The sequence below is a fragment of the Saccoglossus kowalevskii genome, chromosome 2 (genome assembly GCF_978046115.1).
Source record: "Saccoglossus kowalevskii chromosome 2, keSacKowa6.1, whole genome shotgun sequence".
NCBI lineage: Eukaryota > Metazoa > Hemichordata > Enteropneusta > Harrimaniidae > Saccoglossus > Saccoglossus kowalevskii.
Window position 1 is genome coordinate 47,306,060 of NC_140642.1, and position 15,596 is coordinate 47,321,655.

At 40.1% G+C, this 15,596-nt stretch overlaps 23 pseudogenes; 8 read left to right on the forward strand and 15 right to left on the reverse strand.

Moving 5' to 3' along the window:
• Positions 1 to 8,401: 8,401 nt before the first annotated feature.
• Positions 8,402 to 8,521, reverse strand: LOC146749347 (5S ribosomal RNA; annotated as a pseudogene).
• A 96-nt stretch (positions 8,522 to 8,617) lies between these two features.
• Positions 8,618 to 8,737, reverse strand: LOC146749348 (5S ribosomal RNA; annotated as a pseudogene).
• Positions 8,738 to 9,265: 528 nt separating this feature from the next.
• Positions 9,266 to 9,385, reverse strand: LOC146749349 (5S ribosomal RNA; annotated as a pseudogene).
• Positions 9,386 to 9,483: 98 nt separating this feature from the next.
• Positions 9,484 to 9,603, reverse strand: LOC146749350 (5S ribosomal RNA; annotated as a pseudogene).
• A 210-nt stretch (positions 9,604 to 9,813) lies between these two features.
• LOC146749351 (5S ribosomal RNA) lies at positions 9,814 to 9,933 on the reverse strand (annotated as a pseudogene).
• Positions 9,934 to 10,244: 311 nt separating this feature from the next.
• On the reverse strand, positions 10,245 to 10,364 carry LOC146749352 (5S ribosomal RNA; annotated as a pseudogene).
• Positions 10,365 to 10,578: 214 nt separating this feature from the next.
• On the reverse strand, positions 10,579 to 10,698 carry LOC146749353 (5S ribosomal RNA; annotated as a pseudogene).
• A 96-nt stretch (positions 10,699 to 10,794) lies between these two features.
• LOC146749354 (5S ribosomal RNA) lies at positions 10,795 to 10,914 on the reverse strand (annotated as a pseudogene).
• A 96-nt stretch (positions 10,915 to 11,010) lies between these two features.
• LOC146749355 (5S ribosomal RNA) lies at positions 11,011 to 11,130 on the reverse strand (annotated as a pseudogene).
• A 96-nt stretch (positions 11,131 to 11,226) lies between these two features.
• Positions 11,227 to 11,346, reverse strand: LOC146749356 (5S ribosomal RNA; annotated as a pseudogene).
• Positions 11,347 to 11,442: 96 nt separating this feature from the next.
• Positions 11,443 to 11,562, reverse strand: LOC146749357 (5S ribosomal RNA; annotated as a pseudogene).
• A 311-nt stretch (positions 11,563 to 11,873) lies between these two features.
• LOC146749358 (5S ribosomal RNA) lies at positions 11,874 to 11,993 on the reverse strand (annotated as a pseudogene).
• Positions 11,994 to 12,207: 214 nt separating this feature from the next.
• Positions 12,208 to 12,327, reverse strand: LOC146749359 (5S ribosomal RNA; annotated as a pseudogene).
• Positions 12,328 to 12,422: 95 nt separating this feature from the next.
• Positions 12,423 to 12,542, reverse strand: LOC146749360 (5S ribosomal RNA; annotated as a pseudogene).
• A 214-nt stretch (positions 12,543 to 12,756) lies between these two features.
• On the reverse strand, positions 12,757 to 12,870 carry LOC146749361 (5S ribosomal RNA; annotated as a pseudogene).
• Positions 12,871 to 12,976: 106 nt separating this feature from the next.
• On the forward strand, positions 12,977 to 13,096 carry LOC146749362 (5S ribosomal RNA; annotated as a pseudogene).
• Positions 13,097 to 13,192: 96 nt separating this feature from the next.
• On the forward strand, positions 13,193 to 13,312 carry LOC146749363 (5S ribosomal RNA; annotated as a pseudogene).
• A 310-nt stretch (positions 13,313 to 13,622) lies between these two features.
• LOC146749364 (5S ribosomal RNA) lies at positions 13,623 to 13,742 on the forward strand (annotated as a pseudogene).
• A 214-nt stretch (positions 13,743 to 13,956) lies between these two features.
• LOC146749365 (5S ribosomal RNA) lies at positions 13,957 to 14,076 on the forward strand (annotated as a pseudogene).
• A 312-nt stretch (positions 14,077 to 14,388) lies between these two features.
• On the forward strand, positions 14,389 to 14,508 carry LOC146749366 (5S ribosomal RNA; annotated as a pseudogene).
• A 96-nt stretch (positions 14,509 to 14,604) lies between these two features.
• LOC146749367 (5S ribosomal RNA) lies at positions 14,605 to 14,724 on the forward strand (annotated as a pseudogene).
• A 305-nt stretch (positions 14,725 to 15,029) lies between these two features.
• On the forward strand, positions 15,030 to 15,149 carry LOC146749368 (5S ribosomal RNA; annotated as a pseudogene).
• A 214-nt stretch (positions 15,150 to 15,363) lies between these two features.
• On the forward strand, positions 15,364 to 15,483 carry LOC146749369 (5S ribosomal RNA; annotated as a pseudogene).
• The last annotated feature ends 113 nt before the right edge of the window (positions 15,484 to 15,596 follow it).

A 15,596-nucleotide genomic window follows, 5' to 3' on the forward strand; every position in this document is an offset into this window, starting at 1 on the left:
ATTATCAGAACAGCTGCGATTGCTTCATGAATACTTATAAACAGATCAGAACTCTAAAACAACCCCTGGCACTGCGACAATGAGCGATAAAAACTGAAAAAAAATTGTGACGTCGCTCGAGTGAAATTATTTAAAAAATGCACTCCTTTTTCTCTCTACATAGTCCCACTCTAAAGAGACTGTACTTATTTCTACCACAGTCCCTCAACACCCGGTTGGGAAACGCCTTTGTTCTAAGATGTTAATCCCCCCGATCGCTGGTAACAGTGTGCGTTATGCTTGTGGAGTGAAACCGGTGACTAGATTTACACTGTCTTCCACTCTGCGCCTGTGAATCTTTGTCATTTTTTACAGCTTATTTCGAAATTATTCCGAGCTGCGTATGTAATTTGTGTCCGTAAAAGCTTCCTGATAAGGCACGTGTAATTGAAAAGGTATGTTCATTTAATTGACATAACAAAAATCCAGAATTTCAGACCATCACAGCCAGCACTGTTCATTGCAGGGTGCCTTGTTACGGTGACGCTGTACAAAAACGTGTTGACCCTATGAAAATGCGTCCCTACATCTAAAACGATCACAGTCGTCATATTTTTGTTTAATATTTTAATTATTCCCCAACATAGATTATTTTGTGTAGAATCAGTATTAAAGGGTTCATTTCAGTCGATCATTTTACCGTTAGTTTTGCCCCCGTAGATATTTGTATCCGCCCACGAACCAGGATGGTCGTCGAGTATCGTTCAAAGAAAACGACTGTTCGAAGTTTTTTATTTTATTTTGATGCCTACAATTTTGAAGAACCGTTGATTTATATCTCAGAAATATCCGAATCATGTTGGTGTAGTCAGATTCCGATATTCTTCTCATAAAATCACTGAATTAAACAGCTCCCTGATTTAGAGTGTACAAAAATTGTTCATGTTATATCATTTCTCTCCATGGTTATATCATGGAGCTATGGTTATATCAAGATGGCGATTCGAATGACCAAATTCGATGTTATAGTGACAGTATCTGATTTTAACAAACCTCACAAACACACTTTTCCGACTTGAGCTATTATTTTATTAATATTGAGGTGGAAGTTAAAAATAGTGCCCAATGCTGTTTTAATGGCTGTTCTGTTTGTTTCGATCAAACTTAGATCGTGTTTTAACGCGTAAACTACGTACGTTCGATACGTTTTTTGCGGCCCTGACAGAATGGATGGCTGCGTCGATGTCTCTGTTTCCGTAGCCTTCTTTCGTGGGCCTTCTTGCAATATATCATTCCAATCGATATCGAAATCGACAAAATCCTCGTAGTTTTCCCACATTTCGGTAAATAATGTTCCGTCTCTCGCGTTGTGCCAAAAATCGAAACGAAGTGTATACGCATGCGTAGATGTGATTCAAGATGGCTTCTGTTGTCATATGTCATACCATATGCTAATTTTATGGTAATAGAAATGTAGGCTTGCGTTCACTTGGGTTAACCATGGAGGTAAAAAGAGACCTCCATGGGTTAACAAATAAACAATTTGACGAACGTGTAACGCGCATTGAGACAAAAGAAGTATTATCGTTTCCCAACTGGAGGTTGAGAGAATGCGTTTCTATCCACCCCTTATCACGGAGATCTTACCATGGATCTTACATAACCAAAGCTCTTTATTAACAGTTTATTTGTTCACAACTCCCGACTTCGGGCAAATTTATATTCTTGATTATCACAATAAAAATAACATTCCAAAGATTTTCTAAATTAAGAGTTGTAGTACTATCAGATTAAATACCACATCACAGTTGAGAGAATAAGTCAAAACTATATACAGTATACCATGGAACTATAAACCCCAGGAAGAACAACCACTTCGTTTCCTTTGAACTATGATAGTTGCCGTGATGTCGAATGTTTATTTTGACTGTGTATTTCGTCGCATTAAAAATAAGCCGATTTATGCAAATCTATCGGTCATTTTCGGAGTCAATCGGGCGACTTCGGGAGATCACATGATCGAGTTGTTTCGGTTATAGCATAAAAAACAATGGTGCCAAGACAAAAATACTGATAAATGAGCGACATTCAACGTGAAAAAAAACACATTGCCACTTCTGGCGATCGAAGGGAAACACGAAATAAGTCGGGATATCTTGACAACAAACAGCATATGAAACCCCATGTTTCACAAACTTTCGCAACCTTAGTTTTTCGAGGGTTGAAAAAAAAAACCAAGAAGTAATCTAAAAACGACATTGAAAATTATGAAAACTCGCTAAAACTTCGATCCGTTGCATGATTTCCGGTACACTGAAGGTCACCCTGCAGACCGACTTGTTTGCGCATGCGTAGTGAACGAAATATTTTACTGTGCAGATAAGAATTTTTTTTTTAAAGTTTTCCGTTTCCAGCAAAGCGGTTGATAAGGGCGTATCGGCGGCAACTAATATGGCGTATGACTAATGTTGTGGAAACAAAAGCGAAAGCACTGTAAGATAAATTAAGACAAAGGTTTTTTTAATCCTCTTAGTTTCGTTGTTCTTCCTGGGGTTTATAGCCAAATCAGGATAAAAAGCCATTGTCAATAGAGTAGCCAAGGTGTTAAAAATGGATTATGTACTGGCAAACCAAATTCTGCATAGGCATATGTCTCCAACGCGTTCTTTTGGGATCATTTAGTCTTTTTTTTGACTCAGCAGCTCTCAAAACCTAATATTAAATATAAGAACGAAACAAATCTGTCGCGATTTCACGCTTTCATGGTAAAGGGGTGGTGGCTGCTCCCCCGCTGTAAACCCCTGCGTTTACTATCAACTCTTTCTACCGTGTCCTTACTTGGTGACGTTTCTCAATTTATAAACTTGCCACGCTACTAATTTCGCCCAATCACCCGCTTTTATCGGTTTTAAGCAACCAATTATCACATAATATCCGACCACGGGATCTTTTCCGACCGAAAAAACTACCATATTTATATCACTTTCTTTTCTCGTTCGCTTATTTAAAACACCAATTGCTGGCTCAAACACTGATCACTGGTACACGAGTGGTTGAATTTGTTGTTTCAATGGTAAAGTTTACGGAAACAACGAGTAATAGAGTATTAATTAGTATTAAAATCCGAACGACACGATACGGACGAACAACAATCTATGATACTTTGTATGGAGGGGGGGAGGGGGTAGCTGGTACAGTTTACGGGAAATAAAAAGGGCCTTTTACAATTTACAAGGAAAAAAAGACGTTTTTACAATTTACAGTAATAATTGAATTTTGCAGTGAATTGTGTCATCTAGTCATTTCACAGTTTCGAAAATGTAATTTCGCTGGATTATTCTTTACGACTTTTTCAATTTGGATGTAAATTCTTGTATGTACCGAGAAAAATGACACATTTTTACAGTGTACGATAAAAATATTTGATTGATTATGTCGTACGTCTAGCCTGTGATTACACAATTACGGAATTTATTTTTCCAATTTCCGTTGTACGAACAAAAAAAATATTGCAATTACGTTGAACGAAAATAACCCTCCTTGCCCCCTTGTATCATTCGCGCACGCAACTTGAACTACGACCTTTTGTTTAACATGCTGAAGGAGCCGAACTGTGTTCCGTTTGAATCCAGGACTGCTCTCTCCTTTCATCAATGATTATCGAGACAGTTACTTGATAAAGCCAACGCTAACTTCCTTGGGAAAAGAAACGAAGAAAATATTGATGTGTTTTCCCAAAAATAACGATGCCAAAACCACGAATTAAAATGCGCGCAGCGGGCGATATTTTCAAAATAAAGCGGAAATTAGACAGGTTGGGTGAAATTAATACTGTGCACTCGGTTGGTATAAACAGATCTTTAAATACGTAAAAATACGACCGGACAATATCTATCATTCTGAAATATGCCAAAGACAGAAACAAATGCCGCACGTTTTTTTTTTATGAGCCAAAATAAACAAAACAAAAATTCTACGAACGAAACAGACCCTGTTTGCAATGTTTATTTACACTGCGGCATCTCTTAAACACATTCTCAAATTTGCGATGTTAATTTTACAGACATTTAAACACAGTCCCTCTATAGGGACTGTGGTTTAAAACATTGTTATTCTGATATTTTTTGGTCAGCATATAAAATAAAAAATCTTTTGTTCAAAGGGCGGTGGTCATCGCGTCCTGTTGGATAGGGGACTCATAGTGACGTATACAACACGTGTAAACATTGCTTCATTACATGAAGTACGAAAACGCGCTGCGCAACGACCAGCGCCCTTCAAATTTGTACCTGTATCATACTATTTTAAAGGACGTTGAAATTTTTTAGTTTGGAAAATTACTTTTCAAAAAAGTGGTTATACACTAAATATTTATGTAAACAACTAAACATGTACGCCGAAATAACGGAATAGACTACTAGTATGTTTTAATATTTTTGTAAACTGAATGACGACATCATTTCTGTGAACAACTGATCACCGATATCACGTAATTGACTATGTATTAAATATTTCTGTGAACAACTGATCACTTATATCGTGTAATAGACAACAACTGTAACAACCAGTCTTCTCGGTCATTATTATGATCAGTATTATGTAAATTAGATAATGAAAAGTTCTTATTTGTATTGTTGTTTTATTTGCGAAGATTAATTAGAATGTACTGTATACACGTAATTTCTATTGCATGTTCAAGGGTACCGAATATCCCGCCGTTTAGCGTCCCATTCACAGCTTTATCCTAATGTGATACCATGGAGGTAAAAGTCTTTTTTACCTCCATGGTGATACCAAGTGAAACGTATATTTTTACTATCGCATTTTACAAAAGTCGAAACAGGGTGTATCATGGTACAACACACGCTGCGACAACTGCGTGATCAGCGACATCTTTGTTGGGCGATGTTTCAATGGTGAATTAGTTTATTTGAAATGGAGTGAATATGAATATGAACTCTATTACAACGTGTTTGAATTATGTGCAGCAATGGGCAATGACCTCCAGAGTTCACACATTAATATCTAATTAAATTCGCTTAACACGTGAAAAGCAGGAGATATTTTAGATTAGTTTTATGTTTACCGATCTTCAACATTTTTGAATAAATGATAGCTACCGTTGTCGAATCCGGAAGGCTTGGCTATTTTAAACTTCGTAAATAGCATCCTTTTCAAGCGATAACTTCATTCAAGTTTAATGAACGTAAGTGAAATGTATGGAAGAGTCACGATACTTGTACCTACGAAAGTTACGATTCTTATTCTTGAAATTGGTCATAAATACATGCATAAAATACAAGCATATACCATTTTTTCAATGGCCCAAAAATCATACTTATTGTTTGAAATACTAGTAACTGATACCTATACATATAACGGTAGGTGCTAATTTCAAATATTGAAACCCTTGGCCGAAACGTCCGTCCACCGGAACGCCCAAACCCAATTTTCTGTCATTTTAAATATAATTACTCAGTAAAGTAACAAGGAAGGTATACATGTTCGATTTATAGTTATAAATCGATGCCAAAGCAAATTCAGAAAATGCAGATAACAGTATAACAGGAAGTGGACACGGTGTCTCGACGTCAGTTATTTTTTTCGCTTTCACACATTATTATTTAGGCCGCAGTTTGGTTACGTCAGAAGTGTCCAACACGCCGGACCCCAGCGTGTTGTTTCTCGGTGTTTTCCTTTATGTACGTAGCACATTTCGACGGAAAGGTAGTCTACATTATCGGAATAGTGTTTTAAAATGAAGTCTCTGCTTTTTGTTTCTATAATGCTGTCTATGGAATAACGATTGAGAAATTAGTTTTCCTTTAATATATACCAACCATCAGTTTTGTTTCCCCGGCAAGCTAATTGACATCTCTCACAGCCATCCTGGTTGCAATTGGAAAAACACATTTCACGAACCTAATTTAGTCAATGCATGGAGGTATCTGTTTATACCTCCATGGTCAATGATAGTTGCGGTTACGCAATTTAGCGCTTGATCATGCTGTAGTTAGGCCACCCATGGAGGCTCTTTTTACCTCCATGGGCTACCTAACCTTGGGATTAAAATGCAATGGTTGTCGCGCCGCGTCGTGTTTGATATGGACTCATAGCGACGTATACAACACGTTGTTTACTTACATAAAATTCAAACACGCACTGAGCAAAGACCACCGCCTTTCATCAAAGGCTTCTTCTAAGCTATGATTTATTTATACCGCCCGAATATTTTGATTCGAAATTGAGTTAAGCCACAGCCCCTCCTCAAAAGCCTCCATTATTTTACAATGTGAAACCACCTTATTATCGATATCCAGCAACATTTATTATCTTGAATATTACATTTAAGCCCAAATAATAAACGTCAACAATATTAGTAAATGCTAGAACAATCTCAATTATGCATTCTAAGTAGGAAGACTGAATAGACGTGATGTCACAGCGCCAACCGTAGTGCTTGTCATGATTACAAGATCCTAAAGCGGAAGTGATGCAATCGTAGAACGATTTTTAGCCCTTGAAAGAGAAGCAACGTCACAACAGTTATAAATACGCCTGTCGCTGTGTTGGCTGTTGGTTGTTGGCTCACCGGCTTCAAGTTGTCCGAATATAACGCCTCGTTAATTACTACTTAATGCTAAGTGGTGTTGTTTGAAATAACCTATTTTACAGAGTGGGTTGCGTGGAACGAATTGTCGTATGTTTTAAAATTACGTCAATTAGTCGCGTGAATCCGGGCCAGAATCAAAGGGCCGACATGCCGTTCACAAAAAACACTCACAACACTCACTACTTACTGTAGATTCGTGTGCTACAGTAACTCATGAGTAGACATCATCTTCATAAAAAAAGATCATAAAATTTTCCCTGAAAATTACATGGTCATCAAATATTGCAATACACGACATAGTAATATAGCATTTTGTTTAAAAATTGTAATATAAGTGATGATATAGAAAACATTCCCTGTAGACACAATCAGGGTAGAACAAACTCCCAGACAGTACATCACATGGAGACAATGGCATTTAATGTGAGCGTACCATAATCCGTTAATTGTTAAACCACCGATTTTTTTAGCTGTATATTATATATTATGATTTATAAAGCAACAATAGGACTATTTGTATTTTAAAATAAAGATTGAAATTGGTGACCTTTTAGATCTACTGTGAAATACTTTATTTTCGCGAATATACCTTTTTCCTATATGTCACATTCAACTCGTCAGAAATCAGTAAAAAAAATCCATGCAAAACACTCAAAAACACTTTTCAGCAAACAATAATTCCAGCTAAAATAGAGTATTTCACAGTACATCAACGTTCATCGTCGACCCTGTTCTATTGTAATGTGTTGGCAGTAACTTAAAAATTACATTATCTAAACACATGTTTTCTGAGATTATGTCCGCCGGGATCTTGCTCTGCCGGAATCCAGTGAATCTCAAATTCAGGTTAACCTCAAAACACATTTCGTGCTCGTAGGATTAGCGATGGTGCGGGTTAAACCCATACATTATCCATGTAAGGTCCAAGGCCACTTCAAAAAATGTCAATAGTCGCTAAAGTGTTAATTCCATAGATAAACATACACAATTTACAGAGGGCGTACAACCATCGCATAAGCCATGACAAGGAGCTATTTTGCTTCGCATGAATTGTAAAGTTCCACTTGATTTGAGATCGGCGAGGGCGCAATAACAGAAGTAATATTATTATTGGTCACTACGGATTCGTATGTAATACATTATTATATGTCGCTATAATAGTATATTTATGTAATGTTCAGTTACAGTCGCTAGTTAAGCACTTCGCCACAATCGAATCATTGAGTATTAGTTCAAACAATACCATTGTAAAACAAAAAATATATAGTTGACGATAAATTAGTAAATTATAAACGGATTAGTTAGAAATATATTTCTATAGTCTTTAGACCTGGCCACCTAAGCATGTTTATATGAAAAGTGAATGATTTCTACCATGTCAAGCCAGTAGTGCAGCAGTTCAAGCTGCGTGATTTCCGCTTAATAAGTTGAACGTAAAACAACGACAAACTCAGAGTTGCCCGTCAATTTACGTTGAAAATATACAACGGGCAACGTAGTATATCAGTTATTTAAGTTCAGCGTAAAACGACAGCAAATTTGGGAATTTCCGTGGTTTACATAGGGCGTATCAAACGCGCAATTTCTAAATTTACGTCGTTTAAGTTTCGACGGTTACGCGAGGGAAATTCGAACGTTTACGCACCCAAATAAAAACAACGGATTTACTGCAAAACACGTTGCTAATTCGGCAAGCGGCTACGACGGAAATTCGAATTTTCATGCAGTGTTGGATGTCATTTATTGCTACGGCTAGGCAACAAATCATGGGTAAAAGTTAGTATGTAATTTGGAATAAAAATGATGATGAGCCTACTGCACGTGGTATTCCCAGCCGGTCTCCCATGCAAATACTAACCACACCAGATGCAGCTTAACTTCAGTGGTCGGACAAGAACTGGTGTGTTCTGCAATGGTTTAACAGCAGGCTGAATATTTGTCAGAATTGCATATCGTTTAACGCTTCGGCAAGGCAAAAAATCCCGGGAAAAAGTTGGTATGTACGGTGGAATAAAAATGTTGATAAGCCTACTGCACATGGTATTCCCAGCCGGTCTCCCATGCAAGTACTAAACACGCCCGATGCAGCTTAAATTCAGTGGTCGGACAAAAACTGGTGTATTCTGCAATGGTTTGGCAGTAGGATCGATATTCGTCGGAATTGGATGTAATTTAATACTTCGGCTAGGCAAAAAATCCCGGTAAAATGTTGGTATGTACGGTGGAATAAAAATGTTGATGAGCCTAATGCACGTTGTATTCCCAGCCGGTCTCCCATGCAAGTGCTAGCCACGCCCAATGCAGCTTAACTTCAATGATCGGACGAGAACTGGTGTATTCTGCAATGGTTTGGCAGGAGGCAGAATATTCGTCCGAATTGTATGTCATTTAATGCTTCGTCTAGGCAAAAAATCATGGGAAAAAGTTTGTATGTAATGTGGAATAAAAATGTTGATGAGCCTACTGCACGTAGTATACCCAGCCAGTCTCCCGTGCAAGAACTAACCACGCCCGATGCAGCTTAACTTCAGTGATAGGACGAGAACTGATATATTCTGCAATGGTTTGGCAGTAGGCTGAATATTCGTCGGAATTGGATGTCATTTAATGCTACGGCTAGGCAAAAAATCATAGGAAAAATTGTGTATGTAATGTGGAATAAAAATGTTGATGAGCCTACTGCACGTGGTATTCACAGCCAGTCTCCCATGCAAGTAGTAACCACGCCTGATGCAGCTTAACTTCAGTGATCCGACGAGAACTGGTGTATTCTTCAATGGTTTGGCAGTAGGCTGAACATTCGTCGGAATTGGATGTCATTTAATGCTACGGCTAGGCAAAACAAATTTTGGGTAAAAGTTAGTATGTAATGTGGAATAAAAATGTTGATGAGCCTACTGCACGTGGTATTCCCAGCCGGTCTCCCATGCAAGTACTAACCACGCCCGATGCATCTTAACGTCAGTGATCGGACAAGAACTGGTGTGTTCTGCAATGGTTTGACAGTAGGCTGAATATTCGTATTTGTATGTTATTTAATGCTTCGTCTAGGCAAAAAATCATGGGAAAAATTTAGTATGTAATGTGGACTAAAAATGTTGATGAGCCTACTGCACGTGGCATTCGCAGCCGGTCTCCCGTGCAAGAACTAACCACGCCCTATGCGGCTTAACTTCAGTGATCGGACGAGACTGGTGTATTCTGCAATAAAAATGTTCATCAGCCTACTGCACGTGGTATTCCCAGCCAGTCTCCCATGCAAGTACTAACCAAGCCTGATGCAGCTTAACTTCAGTGATCGTACGAGAACTGGTGTATTCTGCAATGGTTTGGCAGTAGGCTGAGTATTCGTCAGAATTGGATGTCGTTTAACGCTTCGGCTAGGCAAAAAATCCCGCGAAAAAGTTAGTATGTACGGTGGAATAAAAATGTTGATGATCCAACTTCGTGTGGTATTCTCAGCCCGTCTCCTTTGCAAATACTAACCACGTCCAGTGGGCTTAACATCAGTGATCGGAGGAGAACTGGTGTATTCTGCAATGGTTTGTCAGTAGGCTGAATATTCGTCGGAATTTGATGTAATTTAATACTTCGGCTAGGCAAAAAATCCCGGGAAAAAGTTAGAATGTACGGTGGAATAAAAATGTTGATGAGCCTAATGCACATGGTATTCCCAGCCAGTCTCCCATGCAAGTACTAACCACGCCCGATGCAGCTTATCTTCAGTGATCGGACGAGAACAGGTGTATTCTGCAATGGTTTGGCAGTAGGCTGAATATTCGTTCGAATTGTATGTCATTTAATGCTTCGTCTAGGCAAAAAATCATGAGAAAAAGTGAGTATGTAATGTGGAATAAAAATGTTGATGAGCCTACTGCACGTGGTATTCCCAGCCGGTCTCCCGTGCAAGAACTAACCACGCCCGATGCGGCTTAACTTCAGTAATCGGACGAGAACTGGTGTATTCTGCAATAAAAATGTTCATCAGCCTACTGCACGTTGTATTCCCAGCCGGTCTCCCAGGCAAGTACTAAAAACGCCTGATGCAGCTTAACTTCAGTGATCAGACGAGAACTGGTGTATTCTGCTATGGTTTGGCAGTAGGCTGAATATTCGACGGAACTGGATGTCATGTAATGCTACGGCTAGGCAAAAAATCATGAGTAAAAGTTAGTATGTAATGTGGAATAAAAATGTTGATGAGCCTACTGCACTTGGTATTCTCAGCCTGTCTCCCAAGCAAGTACTAACCACGCCCGATGCAGCTTAACTTCAGAGATCGGACGAGAACTGGTGTATTCTGCAATGGTTTGGCAGTAGGTTGAATATTCGTCGGAATTGGATGTAATTTAATACTTCGGCTAGGCAAAAAATCCCGGGAAAACGTTAGTATGTATGGTGGAATAAAAATGTTGATGAGCCAAATGCACGTGGTATTCCCAGCCTGTCTCCCATGCAAGTACTAACCACGCCCGATGCAGCTTAACTTCAGTGATCGGACGACAACTGGTGTATTCTGCAAAGGTTTGGCAGTAGGCTGATAATTCGTCGGAATTGTATGTCATTAAACGCTTCGTCTGGCCAAAAAAGTATGGGAAAATGTTAGAATGTAATGTGGAATAAAAATGTTGATGGGCCTACTGCACGTGGTATTCTCAGCCGGTCTCCCATGCAAGTACTAACCACGCCCGATGCAGCTTAAATTCAGTGATCAGACGAGAACTGGTGTATTCTGCAATGGTTTGGCAGTAGTCTAAATTTTTGTCGGAATTGGATTTCAATTAATGTTTCCACTAGGCAACAAATCCCAGGAAAAATTTGGCATGTACGGTGGAATAAAAATGTTGATAAGCCTACTACACGTGGTATTTCCAGCCGGTCTCCCATGCAAGTATTAACCACGCCTGATGCAGCTTAACTTCAGAGATCGGAGGAGAACTGGTGTATTCTGCAATGGTTTGGCAGTAGGCTGAATATTCTTCGGAATTGGATGTAATTTAATACTTCGGCTAGGCAACAAATCCCGGGGAAAAGTTTGTATGTACGGTGGAATAAAAATGTTGATAAGCATACTGCTCGTGGTATTCCCAGCCGGTCTCCCATGCAAGTACTAACATGCCTGATGCAGAATAACTTCAGTGATCGGACGAGAACTGGTGTATTCTGCATTGGTTTGGCAGTAGGCTGAATATTCGTCGCAATTGGATGTCATTTAATGCTACGGCTAGGCAAAAAATTATAGTAAAAAGTTAGTATGTAATGTGGAATAAAAATGTTGATGAGCCTACTGCACGTAGTATTCCCAGCCGATCTCCCATGCAAGTACTAAACGCGCCCGATGCAGCTTAACTTCAGTAGTCGGACGAGAACTGGTGAATTCTGCAATGGTTTGGCAGTAGGCTGGATATTCGTCGGAATTGGATGTAATTTAATACTTCGGCTAGGCAAAAAATCCCGGGAAAAAGTTAGTATGTACGGTGGAATAAAAATGTTGATGAGCCTAATGCATGTGGTATTCCCAGCTAGTCTCCCATGCAAGTACTAACCACGCCCGATGCGGCTTAACTTCAGTAATCGGACGAGAACTGGTGTATTCTGCAATAAAAATGTTCATCAGCCTACTGCACGTGGTATTCCCAGCCGGTCTCCCAGGCAAGTACTAAAAACGCCTGATGCAGCTTAACTTCAGTGATCAGACGAGAACTGGTGTATTCTGCATTGGTTTGGCAGTATGCTGAATATTCGTCGCAATTGGATGTCATTTAATGCTACGGCTAGGCAAAAATTATAGGAAAAAGTTAGTATGTAATGTGGAATAAAAATGTTGATGAGCCTACTGCACGTGGTATTCCCAGCCGATCTCCCATGCAAGTACTAAACGCGCCCGATGCAGCTTAACTTCAGTGGTCGTACGAGAACTGGTGAATTCTGCAATGGTTTGGCAGTAGGCTGGATATTCGTCGGAATTGGATGTAATTTAATACTTCGGCTAGGCAAAAAATCCCGGGAAAAATTTAGTATGTACGGTGGAATAAAAATGTTGATGAGCCTAATGCACGTGGTATTCCCAGCTAGTATCCCATGCAAGTACTAACCACGCCCGATGCAGCTTAACTTCAGTGATCGGACGAGAACTGGTGTATTCTGCAATAAAAATGTTCATCAGCCTACTGCACGTGGTATTCCCAACAGGTCTCCCATGCAAGTACTAACCACGCCCGATGCAGCTTATCTTCAGCGATCGGACTGGTGTATTCTGCAATGGTTTGGCAGTAAGCTGAATATTCGTCGGAATTGGATGTCATTTAATGCTACAGCTACTTTTTCCCGGTATGTTTTGCCTTACCGAAGCGTTAAACGACATGCAATTCCGACGAATATTCAGCCTACTGTCAAACCATTGCAGAACACACCAGTTCTTGTCTGATCACTGAAGTTAAGCTGCATCAGGTGTGGTTAGTACTTGCATGGGAGACCGGCTGGGAATACGACGTGCAGTAGGCTCATCAACATTTTTATTCCACATTACATACTAACTTTTACCCATGATTTTTTGCCTAGCCGTAGCATTAAATGACATCCAATTCCGACGAATATTCAGCCTACTGCAAAACCAACGCAGAATACACCAGTTCTTGTCCGATCACTGAAGTTAAGTTGCATCGGGCGTGGTTAGTACTTGCATGGGAGACCGGCTGGGAATACCATGTGCAGTAGGCTTCTCAACATTTTTATTCCACCGTACATACCAACTTTTTCCCGGGATTTTTACCTTACCGATGCGTTAAACGACATGCAATTCCGACGAATATTCAGCCTACTGTCAAACCATTGCAGAACACACCAGTTCTCGTTTGATCACTGAATTTATGCTGCATCGGCGTGGTTAATACTTGCATGGGAGACCGGCTGAGAATACCACGTGCAGTAGGCTCATCAACATTTTTATTCCACATTACATACTAACATTTACCCATGATTTTTTGCCTAGCCGTAACATTAAATGACATCCAATTCTGACGAATATTCAGCCTACTGCCAAACCATTGCAGAATACACCAGTTCTCGTCCGATCACTGAAGTTAAGCTGCATCGGGCGTTTTTAGTACTTGCCTGGGAGACCGGCTGGGAATACCACGTGCAGTAGGATGATGAACATTTTTATTGCAGAATACACCAGTTCTCGTCCGATCACTGAAGTTAAGCCGCATCGGGCGTGGTTAGTTCTTGCACGAGAGACCGGCTGGGAATACCACGTGCAGTAGGCTCATCAACATTTTTATTCCACATTACATACAAACTTTTTTCCATGATTTTTTGCGTAGACGAAGCATTAAATGACGTACAATTCGGACGAATATTCAGCCTACTGCCAAACAATTGCAGAATACAACAGTTCTCGTCCGATCACTGAAGTTAAGCTGCATCGGGCGTGGTTAGTACTTTCACAGGAAACCGGCTGGGAATACCATGTGCAGTAGGCTTTTCAACATTTTTATTCCACCGCACATACCAACTTTTTTCCGGGATTTTTTGCCTTGCCGAAGTGTTAAACTACATGCAATTCTGACGAATATACAGCCTACTGTCAAACCATTGCAGAACACACAAGTTCTTGTCCGATCACTGATGTTAAGCTACATCGGGCGTGTTTAGTACTTGCATGGGAGACCGGCTGGGAATACCACATGCAGTAGGCTCATCAACATTTTTATTCCACATTACATACTAAATTTTACCCATGATTTTTTGCCTAGCCGTAGCATTAAATGACATCCAATTCCAACGAATATTCAGCCTACTGCCAAACCATTGCAGAGTACACCAGTTCTCGTCCGACCACTGAGGTTAAGCTGCATCGGGCGTGGTTAGTACTTGCATGGGAGACCTGCTGGGAATGCCACGTGCAGTAGGCTTATCAACATTTTTATTCCACCGTACGTACTATCTTTTTCCCTTGATTATTTGCCTAGCCGAAATATTAATTGAAATCCAATTCCGACGAATATTCAGCCTACTGCCAAACCATTGCAGAATACACCAGTTCTCGTCCGATCACTGAAGTTAAGCCGCATCGGGCATGGTTAGGACTTGCACGGGAGACCGGCTGGGAATACCACGTGCAGTAGGCCCATCAACATTTTTATTCCACATTACATTCTAACTTTTTCCCATGATTTTTTGCCTAGACGAAGCATTAAATGACATACAATTCGGACGAATATTCAGCCTACTGCCAAAGCATTGCAGAATACACCAGTTCTCGTCTGATCACTGAAGTTAAGCTGCATCGGGCGTGGTTGCATGGGAGACCTGCCTGGAATACCATGTGCATTAGGCTCATCAACATTTTTATTCCACCGTACATACTATCTTTTTCCCTTGATTTTATGCCTAGCCCAAACATTAATTGACATTCAATTCCGACGAAAATTCAGCCTACTGACAAACCATTGCAGAATACACCAGTTCTCGTCCGATCACTCAAGTTAAGCTGCATCGGGCGTTTTTAGTACTTGCCTAGGAGACCGGCTGGGAATACCACGTGCAGTAGGCTGATGAACATTTTTAGTGCAGAATACACCAGTTCTCGTCCGATCACTGAAGTTAAGCCGCATCGGGCGTGGTTAGTTCTTGCACGGGAGACCGGTTGGGAATACCACGTGCAGTAGGCTCATCAACATTTTTATTCCACATTACATACTAACTTTTTTCCATGATTTTTTGCCTAGACGAAGCATTAAATGACGTACAATTCGGACGAATATTCAGCCTACTGCCAAACCATTGCAGAATACACCAGTTCTCGTCCGATCACTGAAGTTAAGCTGCATCGGGCGTGTTTAGTACTTGCATGGGAGACCGGCTCGGATAACCATGTGCTGTTGGCTTATCAGCATTTTTATTCCACCGTACATACCTACTTTTTCCCGGGATTTTTTGCCTTGCCGAAGCGTTAAACGACATGCAATTCTGACGAATATTCAGCCTCCAGTCAAACCAT